This window comes from Cucurbita moschata, unplaced genomic scaffold, assembly GCF_002738365.1.
Source record: "Cucurbita moschata cultivar Rifu unplaced genomic scaffold, Cmos_1.0 Cmo_Scf00026, whole genome shotgun sequence".
NCBI lineage: Eukaryota > Viridiplantae > Streptophyta > Magnoliopsida > Cucurbitales > Cucurbitaceae > Cucurbita > Cucurbita moschata.
Window position 1 is genome coordinate 101,498 of NW_019268542.1, and position 18,647 is coordinate 120,144.

General features: G+C 41.1%; 1 long non-coding RNA gene across 1 annotated transcript; it reads right to left on the reverse strand.

The window, feature by feature from the left end:
- Positions 1–12,588: 12,588 nt before the first annotated feature.
- Positions 12,589–14,486, reverse strand: LOC111461969. The gene is made up of 3 exons (XR_002713675.1): positions 14,397–14,486; positions 14,235–14,315; positions 12,589–12,601 (listed from the first exon to the last, which is right to left on the reverse strand). It is a non-coding gene; the product is annotated as an uncharacterized LOC111461969 (long non-coding RNA).
- Positions 14,487–18,647: the final 4,161 nt, after the last annotated feature.

Below are 18,647 nucleotides of genomic sequence, written 5' to 3' on the forward strand. Positions count from 1 at the left end.
TCATATTAGGAAAGGGAGGAGAACAGAATGGATTGAAATTGTTTTATAGTTGCATAATCATTTGTAGGAAGAAAAAAAAAATACAGAGAGAAGAGAACAAAGAGGTACAAGAAAGAAAATGGAAAATGTGAAAAATTATTATTGTTTGTATCTAGAGAACATAATATTATAACAGACCATAATTGGATTGAATGATTCAAAGCAGCATGAAATAATATTGACATATTTTCAATTTGAGTTTTAGAAAATTTAAAAACAATAAAAACTTGGAATTCGATTTTTACTGAGACCATTTTAGAGCCGTATTTCACATTGTTAGTTGGATTATTAATTAAAATGAGAAATACTAACAAAAGGTGACGAACGGTGGGATATGAAGCGAACTCCAGCAACCTTTAGAGCAACTCTCGAGGAATGGGAGCTTACGTTAATTAAATTAGGGAGTACTTCGGCTAAGGCCAACCAGGTAAGTGGCCTTACTATAGGATAGGCTAAAAATTGTATGAGTTACGATGTTGTAAGAACTATGTCGTACGATGCGGTATATGAGTTATGATGATGTATGACTTATGATGATGTGTGGGTTATGATACCTGATGATGTGCTCAGTATTTATATATTTTGATGAATGTCGTACTTGATATGTTTGATGCACTTTGTGGCAATATGATGAGTATGATGATTGCGTGACGTTTACCTTAATATGATGATGTTTTCCATATTGAGCATGCTATATGATGATGAGTGCCATATTGCATCATGTCGTTAGATCGACATAGGACACAACCCTAAGAGCGTGAAAATGATATTAATATAAATATCCACGAGTATGTGTTACCTAGAGTAACAAAGAGATGAGACTAGAGGGTTGTGTCAGAAGAGACATTATGATGGATTTAGAGGGACCTCATGCATATTGTATGTTCATAAGCATAGGGCTACTTCCCCTAGAGATGATGAGTGCGGACGCGCACCGTATGATGAGCGCGTATGCGCACAGGTGCGAAAGCACACAGATGAGGGTGTTCATGAGGTGCATGACACTATGGGGTTCCGCTGACCTCCGGACGTCGCTACAGATTAGCTTGACCAGAGGGTCCAAGGGGTGTGCGAGCGCCCTGGGGATTCACACTCGCACGTGTGAGTCGTGTGTAGGGAAGTACTACACATCCAATTTGTCCGAGACTGGAGGCCACCCCTAAGATGATTAGAGATAGGTCCCTAAATCATGATTGCATGTGTTTGCATTTGCATGGCCCCCTATAGTGGGGCCACTTACTGAGTATTCTTTGAAATACTCAGGCCGTGTGCCACATCATTTTTCAAGTAAAAGCGAGGCGCACTTGTACGGAGGACGGCGGCATCACGAGGAGAGACTGTGGCACGTGCATAGGGTAGACTCATTTAAATTTCTAGTCTTAAGTTAGAATAGGTTGTTTTGCATTTCATTGTTTTAAATTATTTTGTATTTGTTTTTGTTTCTCTAAATTTCTATATTTCATATTTAAACACGTAAGACCATGGCAGTGTTTTTCAGAGGAGAAGTTGTTTTAAACGTTTTTTTTTTTAAATTTTCATTATCAATTATGTTCATGTAAGAATTATATTTCCGCATTATAGATGATCATGAGACGTTAGTAGCGACTCTGAGTATGTGGAAATTTAGGGTCGTTACAGATCAAGTACCAGAAGTAAGGGCTAGGAAGATGAACACCACAATTTTGAGATTTCTCAAGCTTTGTCCCGCCATTCTTTTCTTCTCTCATTCCTTGCTACAATGGAATGCTTGGGTATCAGTTCCCCATTTTATATCCGTGAAACGCCTCATCTTTGTAACGTCTTCTTTATTTCCTTGCGATTTCAAGGAAAGAATAATCACGTTTTGTAACGTCTATGCTGGCCGTTCTTGATTTAAAAGGAAGTTGTTTTATTTTATTCTTGTCAAGTCATGTGGTTAACATTGATTGATGGACGTAAATTATACTATTATTAAAAGTAACCTATTTCTTAAATACAAATTTAAAGCATGAGCCCAACCTTATTTGTATTAATTATCTTTCATAATCTGTATAAAAGGTAGGAATCTAGGTGTACTATTGCTATACCTCTTTTCCTATGCGAGAAATTTAAGATGATAAACGCAACGATTAGTATGTAGTATAGCCCGGTTTATAAAATCTTCAACTGGAAAGCTTAAGTTTTATAGCGTTTAATTATGGTTTTTGTGAAGGTTAAAGATTACTGTTTAATTGGTGGGTGTGAAATTGAGTTGTTGAGATCTTAGGTGCATTGAAATCATAAAGATTGCAGATATCAAAAATAGTTTTGATGATTTGGATTTAGAACATGGCCTGTTTCCTTGTCGTATTAATTTATAATAACCTTCTTTCCACAATTTTATTTTTTAATATTTTAGTCTCAATTGTACAAATATCTAAATATTTTAATTAGTTTTTTTATAATGTCAATTATTTTTTAACTGTATTCAAAAAAAATTTGAAGAAATGAAAAATCTAACATTTGTATGTTTGGATTGGATTATAAAATTATTCGAATTGGGTTGAGTTAAAATAAATCATAAATTGAATTGATTTATGAATATTAGTCGAACTAAACCAATCTAAATTTATTTTTAGTTTTAAAATATACATTTTTGCTTAAAATATAAAAATATACTAGTGACGGTTACTAGTTCTAGCGGGTGTCCAACCTAAGGGGCTTCTAGAGTATGCCCACCGGATAAGGAAGGTAGCCCAGCGGTGAGCGAACTAGCTGGTGAGCCCATACTCGCACGTATTGGCTGTGTGTAGAGTATATGGTACACGTCCAAAATTATCCGTTAGGACAGCACCGTAGGAAAAGCGAATCGAAACGAATGATAGGTCCCATCATTTCATTGCATGTGATTGTTGCATTTAACCCCAATAGTGGGGTCACTTGCTGAGTATTTCTTTAAATACTCAAGCCATGTGCTACTACATTTTTCAGGTTAAGGCAACGCATTCCTGTACGGCTGACGACGGCATCACAACTCGAGACCATGACACATGCATAGAATAGTGGTATTTATTTTCTTAGACTTAGGCATGAATAGAATGTTTTAAACTTAAATGCTTATTTATTTTATTTCGGGTCTTTTGTTGTGTCGTTTTAAAGATGTTTTCAAAACACGTAAGTCCATGGGTGTGTTTTAAGATAAAGGTTATGTTTTATGAAGTTTAAATGAAGTTTTCAGCATTCAATGTTATGGTATGTATATAGTAGCAAAATTAAATTAAGTAGAAAATTTCGGGTCATTACAATTTTGACTGTAACGGCCCAAAATTTTCTACTTAATTTAATGTGGCTACTGTATACGTACCATAAACATTGAATGTGGAAGACTTCATTTAAATTCCATAAAACATAACTTTTAACTTAAAACACAGCCATGGACTTACGTGTTTCGAAAACATCTTTAAAACGACATAACAAAAGTCTCGAAATAAACTAAACAAGCGTTTAAGTTTAAAACATCCTATTCTATCCTAAGTCTAAGAAAAGAAATGTCACTATCCTATGCATGTGTCATGATCTCGAGTTGCGATGCCGTCGTCAGTCGTACAGGAATGTCTTGCCTTAACTTGAAAAATGTAGTAGCACATGGCTTGAGTATTTAAAGAAATACTCAGTAAGTGACCCCACTATTGGGGTTAAATGCAATAATCACATGCAATGAAATGATGGGACCTATCTTTCGTTTCGTTTCGTTTCATTTCGTTTCGTTTTGTTTTCCCTACGGTGTAATCCTAACACGTAATCGTGGACGTGTACCATATACTCTACACGCAGCCCATACGTGCGAGTATGGGCTCACCAGCTAGTTCGCACACCGCTAGGCCACTGTCCCTAGCTGGTGGGCATGCTCTGGGGGCCCACCGGAACCTGTTAAAATTAAAACCGTCACGGTAGCGCTATGCAGGGCATAACGATCGTTGTCCTTCCATTTGGATGTACGTGTCCATACCCTCGTGATGGGATAGGGGTATCCCCCCAAATGCATGATCACACAATATGCATGAGGTCCCACTAGTCCTACAGTCATCATTTAATGAACATAACTCCGTGTCACATTTTCATGCTTACATGTCATTCTCATTCTCATTTTTACATATCATACATATTCCTAGCGGGGTTATGTATCATGCAATTTACCGTATTTCATGTCATACAATTCATTCAGTTACATTCCAATACTCATACAACAAGCCATAATCGTACAAGGGCCACACATCATCACATGTATTCATATCACATCAACTAAACAGCATAAATAACATACATTCACGTTCACATGATTTCGTACTTAAGCACAATAATCTAGCATACAATGTATCATATCATAACAAAGTCATAACGTAAACACTTCATAGTCATATCGTTCTCTAACTTACCATAGTCTTAACGTTCTTATACCTATCACAGACATATCATTACGTGACGTACCTTAGTCATATCGTCACAAGAACGTACCCTAACGCTATCGTTCTATCAATCTATCACAAACCTATCCCTTTCTACCCATAACCTAACCGTATTATTTCATCAATCTCTCCTATCCATAGCACTCCGGTATGTAACCTAACTCTAACGTTTCATGAACGTATCTTACTCCTATCGTTACATTTCGTTTTGTGCATCCTTCTCGTACCCTATCTCAAACATATTCTATAGCACATCGTACCATAATTATTTCATACAAACCACATATTATAACATAACATAACATATAGGAAGCATATCGATCTACAGACAATTCACACATATCAATATACATGACACGTACAGAACCACAGGGCACGTGTCAACATCAAATATAACCATGCCGATAGTAAGGTCACTTACTTGGTTAGCTTAAGTCGTTGTCACGAATATATCCTTAATGAAAGTTCGATTCCGTCGTTATCCTTGATGAAAGTCCATTGAACTCCAAGTCAACCTATGTGGCACATGACATCAGTTTCAAGTTTGAACTCTATAAAATTATTTCTCTAATTTACGTTGGTCATTCTTAAATTCTGATATTTCCTGTTAGACGAAATTTGATGGAGTTCCTTGCTCTCTTATGTTTCCTGTATTATTTTTTTAAAATTATGTTCAACAAAATCTCTTCTCAATCTTCCATCTTCCATTGTAATTATTTTGGAGATATTATTGACCAATTTTGTTAATCTATCATTCCTTCCAAATCTTCCCTTTTTATTTTTTACTTTTATTTTTTTTCTCTCTTTTCGGTTAATAGTATTCTAGATTTCCATCTCTATTTAGTTTTTTTTTCTTATTTCCTTTGTAGTATAGCCCGGTTTATAAAATCTTCAACTGGAAAGCTTAAGTTTTATAGCGTTTAATTATGGTTTTTGTGATGGTTATAGATTACCGTATAATTGGTGGGTGTGAAATTCACTTGTTGATATCTTCCGTGCATTGAAATCATAAAGATTGCAGATATCAAAAATAGTTTTGATGATTTGGATTTAGAACATGGCCGGTTTCCTCGTCGTATTAATTTATAATAACCTTCTTTCCACATTTTTATTTATTTAATATTTTAGTCTCAATTATACAAATATCTAAATATTTTAATTAGTTTTTTTTATTATGTCAATTATTTTTTAACTGTATTCGAAAAAATTTGACGACATGAAAAATCTAACATTTGTATGTTTGGATTGGATTATAAAATTATTCGAATTGGGTTGAGTTAAAATAAATCATAAATTGAATTGATTTATGAATACTAGTCGAACTAAACAAATCTAAATTTATTTTTAGTTTTAAAATATACATTTTTGCTTAAAATATAAAAATATACTAGTGACGGTTACTAGTTCTAACGGATGTCCGACCTAAGGGGCTCCTAGAGTATGCCCACCGGATACGGAAGGTGGCCCAGCGGTGAGCGAACTAGCTGGTGAGCCCATACTCGCACGTATTGGCTGTGTGTAGAGTATATGACCTTCATCAAGCACCCAGAGCACGAAGTTCGCGCTCAATGGGGCAAATTCGTCCATCAAGCACCCGAAACCCGGCATACACAATTCTAACATAAATTAACGCAGGCATACATACGGCGGAAGCTTAAAGCATACAGCAACACTCATGTAATTTACCCAATACAATCACAACAGTTAATCTGACTAATAATTTATATGGAGAGCTAATCTGAAGCAGAACTACTAGCATGCATGCAATCCGAGCGAATCCTACAAGTATTTCTTCCTAAATACCGGGTGGTGACTTACCTGGTTGACGCGTACCCTTTTGCTAGCATTTCTTTGTCCGTGAGGTGTCCAAAAATACTGACTTCTCTAAATTAGGTCCCTATTCACATAAAAACAGTATTAGAATTGGAACCGGGACAAAAATCGGGAAAACAGAAAACAATCGGGCCAAATTGGTCGTTCCACGCGCGCTCACGCGCCAGCAGCACGCTGGGAGTGCGTGGCCACGCGCGCGGGAAGGCGCCAGTCACAGGCTGCATGCGCGCCCACTTCCGCGCAGTCGCGGGTCGACCGGCCTGGTCTGGTCCAGTCGGCTCGGCTCGTAATGCGGTTCGGCCCGGCTTGCAGGCGACACGTGTCGACGCCTCGCTGGAGCTGTGTTGCTCCAGCAGGTGGTCGATGCGTGTCCGGCGCCTGTCGCCGCCCTCCGCCGCTCGCCAGCCGTTTTTTTTCTTTCTTCTTTCTTCTCTGTCCTCTGAAAACCGAAACCCAGTCTGTTTTTTCCGATTTTCATATCTTTCGATCCATAGATCGGATCGATATGATTCCTACGGTAAAGTTCTAGATTGTGTTACAGGCTACGTCCTAGTATTTTTTGTGTAATTTTTTCTTAACTATCAGATGATTTAAGAACGTCGAAAGTTCGCTCACCGTTATCGGACGACTCTCAGATCTCCGCCTTTGGGTTGAGGTCTCGGCCAAAATTTTTCACAGACCTTACGTGAGTTGTTCCTAGGTGAAGATTTTAGCATTTTAGGATCGATTTACGTAGGAGAAAACTCAGATCTGAGCAATGTCGTTCAGAAACCTTACCTCGCGAAATGTTATTAGGTTTTGACGGAGCGTCGGCTTTGCTAGCCTCTCAATCCTTGTACGAGTCTCGTCTGGAGATGGATTCCGGCGGTGGTCCATTGATCTTTCCGGTCGACTCCTTACTGGTTTCTCTCTAACTCCTTCTTTCTTTCGCAGGGAATCTGATGGGGTTCTCGTTGGACCCCTATTTGGGCTGGAGACATTTTTTCCCCTCAATTGACTTAGCCCCCCCCCTCCGTTTTTTTTTGCGTTACAAATTCTCCCCTCTTTAGGAACTTTCGTTCCCGAAAGTAGCTATCTCTTGGAAGAGTTCGGGATAAGCTTTCCTCACATCCTCTTCTCGTTCCCAGGTTGCCTCTTCCTCACGACGGTTACCCCATGAGACCTTTACCAAGGGAATATCTTTGTTACGCAACCGCCTAGTGTCTCGAGCCAAAATTCTGCTAGGCCTCTCCTCGTAAGACAAATCTTCTCGAAGAGGAAGCATCCCATGCTCGATTACATGAGTAGGGTCGGGAGTATACTTTCGCAGCATGGATACGTGGAACACATTGTGCACGGCGGCAAAGTTCGGTGGTAGGGCAATTCTGTAAACCACAGCCCCAACTCTGTCTAGAATCTCGCAGGGGCCTATGAACCTTGGGCTCAATTTCCCTTTCTTCCCGAACCTCAACACCCCCCGCATAGGGGCCACCTTCAGGAACACGTGGTCATCCACCTCAAATTCGAGGTCCCTTCTACGCACTTCTGCATAGCTTTTCTGTCGACTCTGTGCGATGAGTATCCTCTGCTTGATTTTCTGCACCGCTACGTTGGTGACCTGGACCAACTCTGGTCCCAGTAGTTGCTGCGTGCCTACCTCTTCCCAAAACACTGGTGTTCGACACCTACGTCCATACAGTGCCTCAAAGGGGGCCATCTGAATGGTCGCTCTATAGCTATTGTTGTAGGCAAACTCCATTAAAGGCAGATGTTCGTCCCAGCACCCAAAGAAATCTAAGGAGCAGGCTCGCAACATGTCCTCTAAAACTTGGTTTAGCCTTTCAGTCTGTCCGTCCGTTTGAGGATGGAACGCTGTACTGAACCTCAACTGAGTTCCTAATGCCTTCTGAAGACTCCTCCAGAACTGAGCGGTGAACCTGGTGTCCCAGTCTGATACTATGGACACTGGTACCCCGTGCAGGCGTACTATCTCCTTGATATATAACTGAGTCCACTGATCCACTCGATATGTGGACTTTCCTAGAATAAAGTGGGTCGTCTTAGTCAGTCTGTCTACAATTACCCAGATGACGTTGAAACCCTGCTTTGTCTTTGGTAAACCCGAGACGAAATCCATACAGACTGCTTCCCATTTCCACTGAGGAATGTTCAGGGGCTGTAGCAATCCTACTGGGTGTTGTCTCGGGGCCTTCACCTGCTAGCAGGCCAAGCAGCGGCTTACGAAATCTGCTATGTCCCTCTTCATTCCGAACCACCAGTAAAACCTTTTCAGATCTTGATACATCTTCGTACTTTTAGGGTGACACATAAGATGTATCATGGGCTTCGGTCATAATATCTTTTAAGATTCCCTCGTCTCGGGGAATGCACAGGCGGTTTGCCATAGTAGACCCCCGTCTGAGGAGATAGAATACCCTATTGGCCTCTCTGTCTCAGTCTGACTCCACACTTTACTGAGGTGTTCATCAGACCTCTGAGCGTCGATAACTTTCTTTCGTAGGGTGGGCTATATCGTTAACTGCGTCATCTGAACATTACCACCTTTAACCACCACGTCTATCCCAGCCCTCTTCATCTCATCTTGTAGTTTTTCCTGTGTGGTGATCATCGCAGAAGTATGCACGGCCTTTCTGCTCAATGCATCAGCTACCACGTTGGCTTTGCCTGGATGGTACAGGATCTCTATGTCATAATCCTTTACCGGCTCCAACCATCGCCTTTGTCTCATATTGAGCTCCTTCTGCGTGAATAAGTACTTTAGGCTCTTATGATCAGTGAAGACTTGTACTTTTTCCCCATACATGTAGTGCCGCCACATTTTTAGAGAAAATACTACCGCTGCTAGCTCGAGATCATGCGTGGGGTAGTTTCGTTCATATTCTTTCAATTGTCGAGAAGCATACGCTATCACCTTACCTTCTGCACGAGCACACACCCCAAGCCTTTCCCTGATGCATCACTGTACACCACGAGATTACTTGACCCGTCTGGAACTGTAAGGACTGGTGCAGTTACCAACCTCTTCTTGAGTTCCTGGAAACTCTGTTCGCAGGCTGGAGTCCAAGCAAAGGGCTTGCCCTTCTTGGTTAGCTGAGTCAGCGCTGAGGAAATTTTGGAGAAATCCTGAACAAACCTTCTGTAATAACCAGCTAGCCCAAGAAAACTCCTCACCTTTGTGACTGTGGTCGGCTGTGGCCACCTCATCACTGCTTCTATCTTAGCTGGGTCCACTGTAATCCCCTTGCTTGACACCACGTGACCCAGAAATGCAACTTCAAACAACCAAAACTCATACTTAGAGAACTTGGCATACAACTGTTGGGCTCTCAGTATTGTCAAGACTTTTCTGAGGTGTATTTCATGATCTGCCTCTGACTTAGAGTATACCAGAATATCGTCGATGAACACTATGACAAAGGTGTCTAAGAATTTCTTAAACACCCTGTTCATTAGTTCCATGAAAATGGCTGGTGCATTGGTAAGGCCAAAGGACATAACGAGAAACTCGTAATGCCCATAACGACTTCTAGAGGCTGTCTTGGGTATATCCTCTTCTCTGACCCTCAACTGATGATACCCTGACCTTAGGTCAATTTTGGAGAAAACTGTTGCTCCCTGTAGCTGATCAAACAGGTCATCAATTCTCGGGAGAGGGTACTTATTCTTTATAGTGATCTTGTTTAATTCCCTGTAATCAATACACATCCGCATGAACCCATCCTTCTTCTTGACAAACAGAACAGGGGCTCCCCAGGGTAATACACTGGGTCAGATGAAACCCTTATCCAACAACTCCTGTAACTGTTCCTTCAATTCCCTGAGTTCTGCGGGTGCCATCCTGTAAGGTGCCTTGGAGATCGGCACCGTTCCTGGTTCTAAATCGATCCCAAAATCGACTTCCCTAGCTGGGGGAAAACCTTGCAGATCCTCCGGAAAGAGATCTACGAACTCCCAGACGATGTGTACCGATGAGGTTCTTTGTTTGTTACTATTATCTAAGATCACGCTGGCTAGAAATGCACTTGCGCCACTACGAATCAACTTCTTAGCTCTTAGCGATGTTATAACGCTTGGGACACCTTTGAAAGTGGCTCCATTGTAGGTAAAGCTGTCCCCTGACGGGAGCCTGAGAGTCACTATTTGAGTCTCGCAATCTATCAAAACGCGATTCTCACCTAGCCAATCCATACCCAAGATGACATCGAAGTCCTACATGCTTAACACTATCAGTGTAGCTTCGATGACACGCCCTGATATTGTTACTCCACCTCCCTTAACCCTATGGGTAGCTAGCAACAACTCGTAAGCAGGGGTAGACACTGATAGGGTAATCTCTAAAAGTTCTTTTTCTAGATGTGCTAGCTCTACAAACTCTTCAGATACGAATGAATGTGTCGAACCCGAATCAAACAACACTAATGAAAGATGACCAAATACAGGTAGCGTACCTGTGACAACCGCGTCAGGCTGGTCAGCTTGCCTGGCTGTTGTTGCATGGGCTACAGCTCGCCCCTGCTGATGTTGGCCAGCTTGGCCCCTCTGATGCTGTATTGCAGGCAGGTTGACACGCTGATCGTTTCTCTGAGGGCAATCCACTGCAAAGTGCCCTACCTGACCGCATCTGTAGCAGGCGCCTGTTCATGCTCTACATTCCCCCGTGTGAGGACGCCGACAATTAGGACACAAGGTCATGTTCCATACTGGGGCTCTCCCTCGCCTATCAATGCAGCCACGGGGCGGTCTGCCAGTTCTGGGGTGGCTAGGGTATGTCCCCTTTCCCTGGGCTGCAGTGTGGGATGATTGTGCTATTCCCAACTGTAGCTTTTCGGTACGGGGCGAGTCGAGCAGGGTCGCCACTTGAAGGGCTTTCGTACAGACAAAGGATGACTGGGATGCCACATTCCCTCTTAGTTCTTCCCTTAGGCCAGCGATAACGCCCTTCAACTCCTCAGAACTAACATAGGCTGGAGAAAACCTTGCCAGCCTATTGAACTCCAAGTCATAATCCTCCACTGATCTGTCTCCCTGTTTCAATCCGAGAAACACTGCCTGCATTTTCACTCTGGAAGTGATTGGGTAGTATTTGTGGAGGTATGCGTCTTTTAAACTGACACCATGTGATAAACTCTCCTTGTGGTACAATGGTTTTCTGAGCACTTTTCCACCAGAAGTGCGCTTCTCCTTTCAGCATATATGTCCCACAATGGACCTCATACTTTGGTGGGCAGTTCATAAAATGGAAGGCCATTTCTATGGCCTCCAGCCAGTTCTCAGCGGCAATAGGATCCACCTTGCCTCTGTCAAAGGAAGGCGGTTTATGCCTTTGGAAATCTCTTAAGTAGCGGGACTCCACAGTCATAGTCCCTGAATCCTTGCCCCCTTGCCCTGTTGACTGATTAGACATCATGGTTTGAATCATCTGGTTCGTCAGAGCCTGATTTTCCATCGACGTCATCATGAACGTCTGAAACATCTCAGTTGAGGGCATGGCTAATGGCTGGTTTAGCGGGATTGCTGTACACGGGGTTGGACCCGATGGGGCCTCCTCGGAGAAGGGAGTAGTAGGAGGTGTATCAAGCAGCCTTCGGGCCTTGGCCTTCATTCGGCGTCCTTTTGATCTTGATGGCTGTGGCATTGTCCCCTCACTAGTTTGGGGCATATCCCCAACCTCCTCCTGAAATTCAGGTCGTTCCTCTTCAGGTGTTGGAACCGAGGTGTCCTAAACTTCCTCTCTTCTTTCCCTTCTGGGTCCTGGCCCTACATACGGTTCGCGTCTCTTTGGTGCCATTATCTACCACAATTGAAAAAGGAACTATGGTCACAATTCATTCAAAACACATCTCCTAGGTAATGTGCGATATAATGCCATAGTCGGTTATGATATACTCTATAAATACTAACTTAACCTTTGTCTCTATGTTTCCGTCGCATGAGAACGTCTGGTCATGAGCGGCATGTGATTGACGAGCAAAGTCACAGAGGACACGACTCTCTATCCTAAATGTCTACAGGACCTATAACCTGGCTCTGATACCAAATTTGTCACAGCCCAATATTTTACTACAGACCGTGACTAACGACATGACACAAATGCACAAAGAGATTTAAATATGAAATAAAGAAAATCATCAAATTCCAATAAGTTTTTTTTTTCGAACGACAAACACAGAACACAAGACCGTTTGGAAAATAAATTTCAAAAGAATGCAAATATAAAAATAAAGACTAAGACTTGACTGACGCCCCGGGACAACTCATTCCTCTGTGACACTTCCCGTTTGATCACGCCCACTCTTGACCGACGCCTCACGCTCCTGAAAAAAAAAAAGGAAAACATAGCAAGGATGAGTATAAAAATTATACTCAGTAAGCCACCTACTTGTAGGCTCTTTTCGCATCTTAATTTAACAGGTTGCCACGGTTTCCTATTTCGGTTCTAGGACATCTGGTTCTAATCCTGGTCCCTTGGGGCTTGCCCCTTGGGTTTCACTCGTTCTTCGTTCTTTCATTAAACGCCTAGAGGTTCTTTATGCCAAGCTAATGTGGTCGGTATCTCTCTATGAGGTGCTACCTCTACATGGCTATCTGGGACTACATGGTACCTAGCCTAGGGGTGTGCTGAGTACCCCTACGCCCATTTAGTTCCCCTTGGGGGGCGCGACCCAACCCGTTCCCATGCAGCTAATGGGCTGTATGACGTGGGGACACATTTCCCATGCGAAATGGCTAAGAGCAGTAAAGACTGATCAGGGACCCCTTGGTCCTCCCACGAAGCTATAGAACCGTTCACACGCTAGCAATCTATGAACACTCCGGGGTACCATCTTGCCGTGGTAAACCGCTAAGTTTCTAGGGGAAAGTTAAGTCAGACTAGAGCGGCATATCGCTCCTAATAGAAATTTCCTAATCTTATCATTGAAATGGGCCCTAGCAATTAACAGAGGATGCATGCAATCTTCTTCTAACATCATAGTATGTAATTCATGCAAACTAGGCATACCGGCTCAACGCGGCGATGACTTCCATCAAGCACCTAGAGCACGAAGTTCGCGCTCAATGGGGCAAATTCGTCCATCAAGCACCCGAAACCCGGCATACACAATTCTAACATAAATTAACGCAGGCATACATACGGCGGAAGCTTAAAGCATACAGCAACACTCATGTAATTTACCCAATACAATCACAACAGTTAATCTAACTAATAATTTATATGGAGAGCTAATCTGAAGAAGAACTACTAGCATGCATGCAATCCGAGCGAATCCTACAAGTATTTCTTCCTAAATACCGGGTGGTGACTTACCTGGTTGACGCGTACCCTTTTGCTAGCATTTCTTTGCCTGTGAGGTGTCCAAAAATACTGACTTCTCTAAATTAGGTCCCTATACACGTAAAAAAAAGTATTAGAATTGGAACCGGGACAAAAATCGGGAAAAAAGAAAACAACCGGGCCAAATTGGCTGTTCCACGCGCGCTCACGCGCCAGCAGCACGCTCAGAGTGCGTGGCCGCACGCGCGGGAAGGCGCCAGTCGCAGGCTGCACGCGCGCCCACTTCCGCGCAGTCGCGGGTTGGCTGGCCCGGCCCGGTCCGGTCGGCTCGGCTCGGGTTGCGGTTCGGCCCGACTTGCAGGCGACACGTGTTGACGCCTCACTGGAGCTGTGTTGCTCCAGCCGGTGGTCGACGCGTGTCCGGCGCCTGTCGCCACCCTCCGCCGCTCGCCGGTAGTTTTTTTTTCTTTCTTCTTTCTTCTCTGTCCTCTGAAAATTGAAACCCAGTTTGTTTCTTTCGATTTTCATATCTTTTGATCCGTAGATCGGATCGATATGATTCCTTCGGCAAAGTTCTAGATCGTGTTACACGCTACGTCTTAGTATTTTTTTTGTAATTTTTTCTTGACTATCGGATGATTTAAGAACCACGGATATTCGCTCACCGTTCTCGGACGACTCTCGGATCTCCGCCTTTGGGTTGAGGTCTCGGCCAAACTTCTTCACAGACCTTGCGTGAGTTGTTCCTAGGTGAAGATTTCAGCATTTTAGGATCGATTCACGTAGGGGAAAACACATATCTGAGCAATGTCGTTCAGAAACCTTACCTCGCGAAATGTTCTTAGGTTTTGACGGAGCGTCGGCCTTGCTAGCCTCTCAATCCTTGTACGAGTTTCGTCTGGAGATGGATTCCGGCGGTGGTCCGTTGATTTTCCCGGCCAACTCCTCACTGGTTTCTCTCTAACTCCTTCTTTCTTTCGCAGGGAATCTGATGGAGTTCTCCTTGGACCCCTATTTTGGCTGAAGGGGCAAAATGACATTTTTGCCCCTCAGTCAACTTAGCCCCCCCCCCCCCCCCCCCCCCCCCCCCNTACAATGGAACACGTCCAAAATTACCTGTTAGGACAGCACCGTAGGGAAAGCCAAACGAAACGAAAGATAGGTCCCATCATTTCATTGCATGTGATTGTTGCATTTAACCCCAATAGTGGAGTCACTTGCTAAGTATTTCTTTAAATATTGAAGCCATGTGCTACTACATTTTTCAGGTTAAGGCAAGACATTCCTGTACGGCTGATGACGGCATCGCAACTCGAGACCATGACACATGCATAGAATAGTGGTATTTATTTTCTTAAACTTAGGCTAGAATAGAATGTTTTAAACGTAAAATTTTGGGTCTTTTGTTGTGTCGTTTTAAAGATGTTTTCAAAACACGTAAGTCCATGGGTGTGTTTTAAGATAAAGGTTATGTTTTATGAAATTTAAATGAAGTCTTCAACATTCAATCTTATGGTATGTATACAGTAGCGACCTTAAATTAAGTAGAAAATTTCGGGTCGTTACAATTGTGACAGAAAAAGAAAATGCAAAGTTTAAAGTAAATGAGATTATGCAAATAATCACCGAGGTATTTAATGTACCAGACTAGAAAGACAATTTGCTGAGCATCGGACAGCTGCCAAAAAAAAAAAAATGTCTTGCAATTCTTATACAAAAAGGAGGATGTAGGAATAATAATCCTGACAGAGGGCTGATTGCAGAGACTTCAATGACATCAAATATTATGTTTACTCTATTTGTTTAATCTCTACCAAATGAACAATCCTTATTCAATGTTATTACAGAAGATCACGCAAGAACATGACATTGTCGATATGGGCATCTAAGTTATGTTGGACTAAAGTCACTTCAAGAGTATGGTTGAAAAAGAAACTCGTATGTACTTGAAGGACTTATCAAGGTGGTGAATTCACATCCAAAGAAGTCATTAGCTTTGGTAATGAAAATGGTATTCAAAGGCAACCAAGAGCGGCTTATACTCCTCAACAAAACGGCGTGGCAGAAAGGAAAAACATGACAATTATGAATATGGTTAGATGCATGCTGACAGAGAAAAAGATACCAAAAGCTTTATAGGCGGAAGCAGCAAACTGGACGATTCATATTCTCAATAGAAGTCCCACTCTAACCGTGAAGTGACTCCAAAAGAAGCTTGGAGAGAACATAAACCATCAGTTTCACATTTTAGAATTTTTGGATGTACTGTGTATGTTCATGTCCCAGACAACAAAAGAACAAAGCTTGAGGATAAAAGTTTGAAGTGTGTATTACTTGGAGTTAGTGAGGAGTCATAGGCGTACAAACTTTATGATCCAGTCTTATAGAAACTAGTAGAGATGTAAAGTTTGAGGAAAAGAATGGTTGAGATTGGCATAAAACCCATCAAGAAAAAGTTGCAGTTGATCTAGAATTAAGTAATGATACTTGCAATGAAGTTGAAAGCTCGGAGGATGAAGTATAAATGATGATTCATGTGAGTCAGTACCAAAACACTCATCTGCTGATGCTGAAAGAAGAATTAGGAGACCACCAAGATGTATAGATGATTATGAAAGTGGTGAAGCTTTTCTTAGGAAAAAAGTATTACATATCTAGCCTTGTTTGCAGGAGGTGATCCTATTCATTACACAGATATGCAATGTTAGGCCGCTTTAGGTTATATATAATAACAATAATAGTAAAATAAAAATAATAAAATAAAGAAGAAAAAAAATAACTAACCAACTTTCCTTTAATTTCTCTCCCCTTCTATCCCTGTCCTCCAATATCTCTCCTGATCAATAATTCTACGAACAAAGCGGAAAAAGAAAGAAAAGATTTTATGGGAAGAAGAAAGGCAGACAAGGTAGAGATGGTTAGGTAGATAAGGGAATAGATAAATTATTTGAAAAGGATAGTAGTCATATTTACCATTTTCTTTTATGGAAGGATATTAATCTATTGAAATTATACATCTGAATTAGAAATTATGATATTGTAACAAAAGAGTCTATTAAAATTTGGCAGGAGAAAAGAAATACAAAGAAAGAGAGGAAGATTGGAAATATAGGAAAGGGAGAGATTTAAAACAACACAAATCAATAGAAAATCTTCTCACATAGGAAAAAAACAAATCTAATAATTAAAGTGCAGAGTTAAAAAGAAATTAGATATGAGAATAGAATTAGAAAATAATTAGAATTAAAAGAAAAAAGAACAAGAGGAAGATTTTAAGAAAGAAAAGAAAATTAAATGGATTTAAAATGATCTCAGTGGATAGATTTTAAGAAAGAAAATAAAATTAGAATAGATTGAAAATTACTCTAGTTAATTGCATAGACATTTTTAAGGAAAGAAATGAAAATTAGATTCGATTAAAAATGACAGGTACGGTAAACAGAATTAAAAAAAAATGATGATTCACGATATTTTAGGAAAGAAAAGAAAAGAAAATCATAATCAATTAAACTAGCCCGTGATTGTAAACTGAACCGAAATATAACAGAGGAGATAAACGGAGCAAGAGGTGGAAAATGGAAAATATGAGAAATTATTATAATTTGTACCCATTAAATATAATATTATTATAAATCATATTTGAATTGAATGATCCAAATAGCATGAAGTTTATTACCCAATACAATTTAGAAACAATGAAAACATGGAATTTGATTTTTACTGAGGACGTTTTAGAATCACATTTCATATTGTTAGTTGAATTATTAATTAAAATGTGAAATACTAACAAAAGATGACAAATGGTGTGATAGGAAGCGAACTCCGGCAATATTTGGAGTAGCTCTCAAGGAACGGGAGCTTACAATTAAATTAGGGAGTACTCCGGCTAAGGCCAACCAAGTAAGTGGCCTTACTATATATAGGATAGGCTAAAGATTATTTGAATTATGATGATGTGTGAGTATAAGGTTGTGTTGTGATGTCTGTTAAATGTAGGCTATTTATGTTTCGATGTAGATGTACATGTTATATTTGATACACTTAATGGCTTCTATGATGAGTAAGAATTATGCATGACGATGCTATTAACATGATTGTAACGACCCTAAATTTCCACATACCTAGAGTCGCCACTAACGTCTCATGCTCATCTCTAATGCAGAATAAAAATCTAAGAATGCTCATCTTTATTCGCTGAAAAATTTAAAACTTCGGAATACATTTAAATATTGGAAAACACTGTCGGACTTATGTGTTTCAAACATAGTGCTGAAGTTCAAAAGATAAAATAAAACGATTACAAATTAATTAATATAAATGAATGAAATGCAAACGCCCTATCCTAACCAAGATTAGGAATTTTAAATATGCAACTATCCTATGCACGCGCCATAGTTTCTGATCACGATGCCACCGTCAACCGTACATGGGAGCCTTGCCTTTACCTGAAAAACAATATGGCACACGGCCTGAGTATTTCGAAGAAATACTCACTAAGTGACCCCACTATAGGGGCCATGCTAATGCAGACACATGCAATCATGAATAGGGACCTATCTCTAATCATCTTAGGGGTGGCCTCCAGTCTCGGACAAATTGGATGTGTAGTACTTCCCTACACACGACTCACACGTGCGAGTGTGAGTCTCCAGGGCGCTCGCACACCCCTTGGACCCTCTGGTCAAGCTAATCTGTAGCGACGTCCGGAGGTCAGCGGAACCCCATAGTGTCATGCGCCTCATGAACACCCTCATCTGTGTGCTTTCGCACCTGTGCGCATTCACGCTCATCGTAAGGTGTGCATCCGCACTCATCATCTCTAGGGGAAGTAGCTCTATGCTTATGAACATACAAAATGCATGAGGTCCCTCTAAATCCATCGTAATGTCTCTTCTGACACAACCCTCTAGTCTCATCTCTTTGTTACTTTAGGTAACGCATACTCGTGGATATTTATATTAATATCATTTTCATGCTCTTAGGGTTGTGTCCTCTGTCGATCTAACGACCTGATGCAAAATGGCACTCATCATCATATAGCATGCTCAATATGGAAAACATCATCATATTAAGGTAAA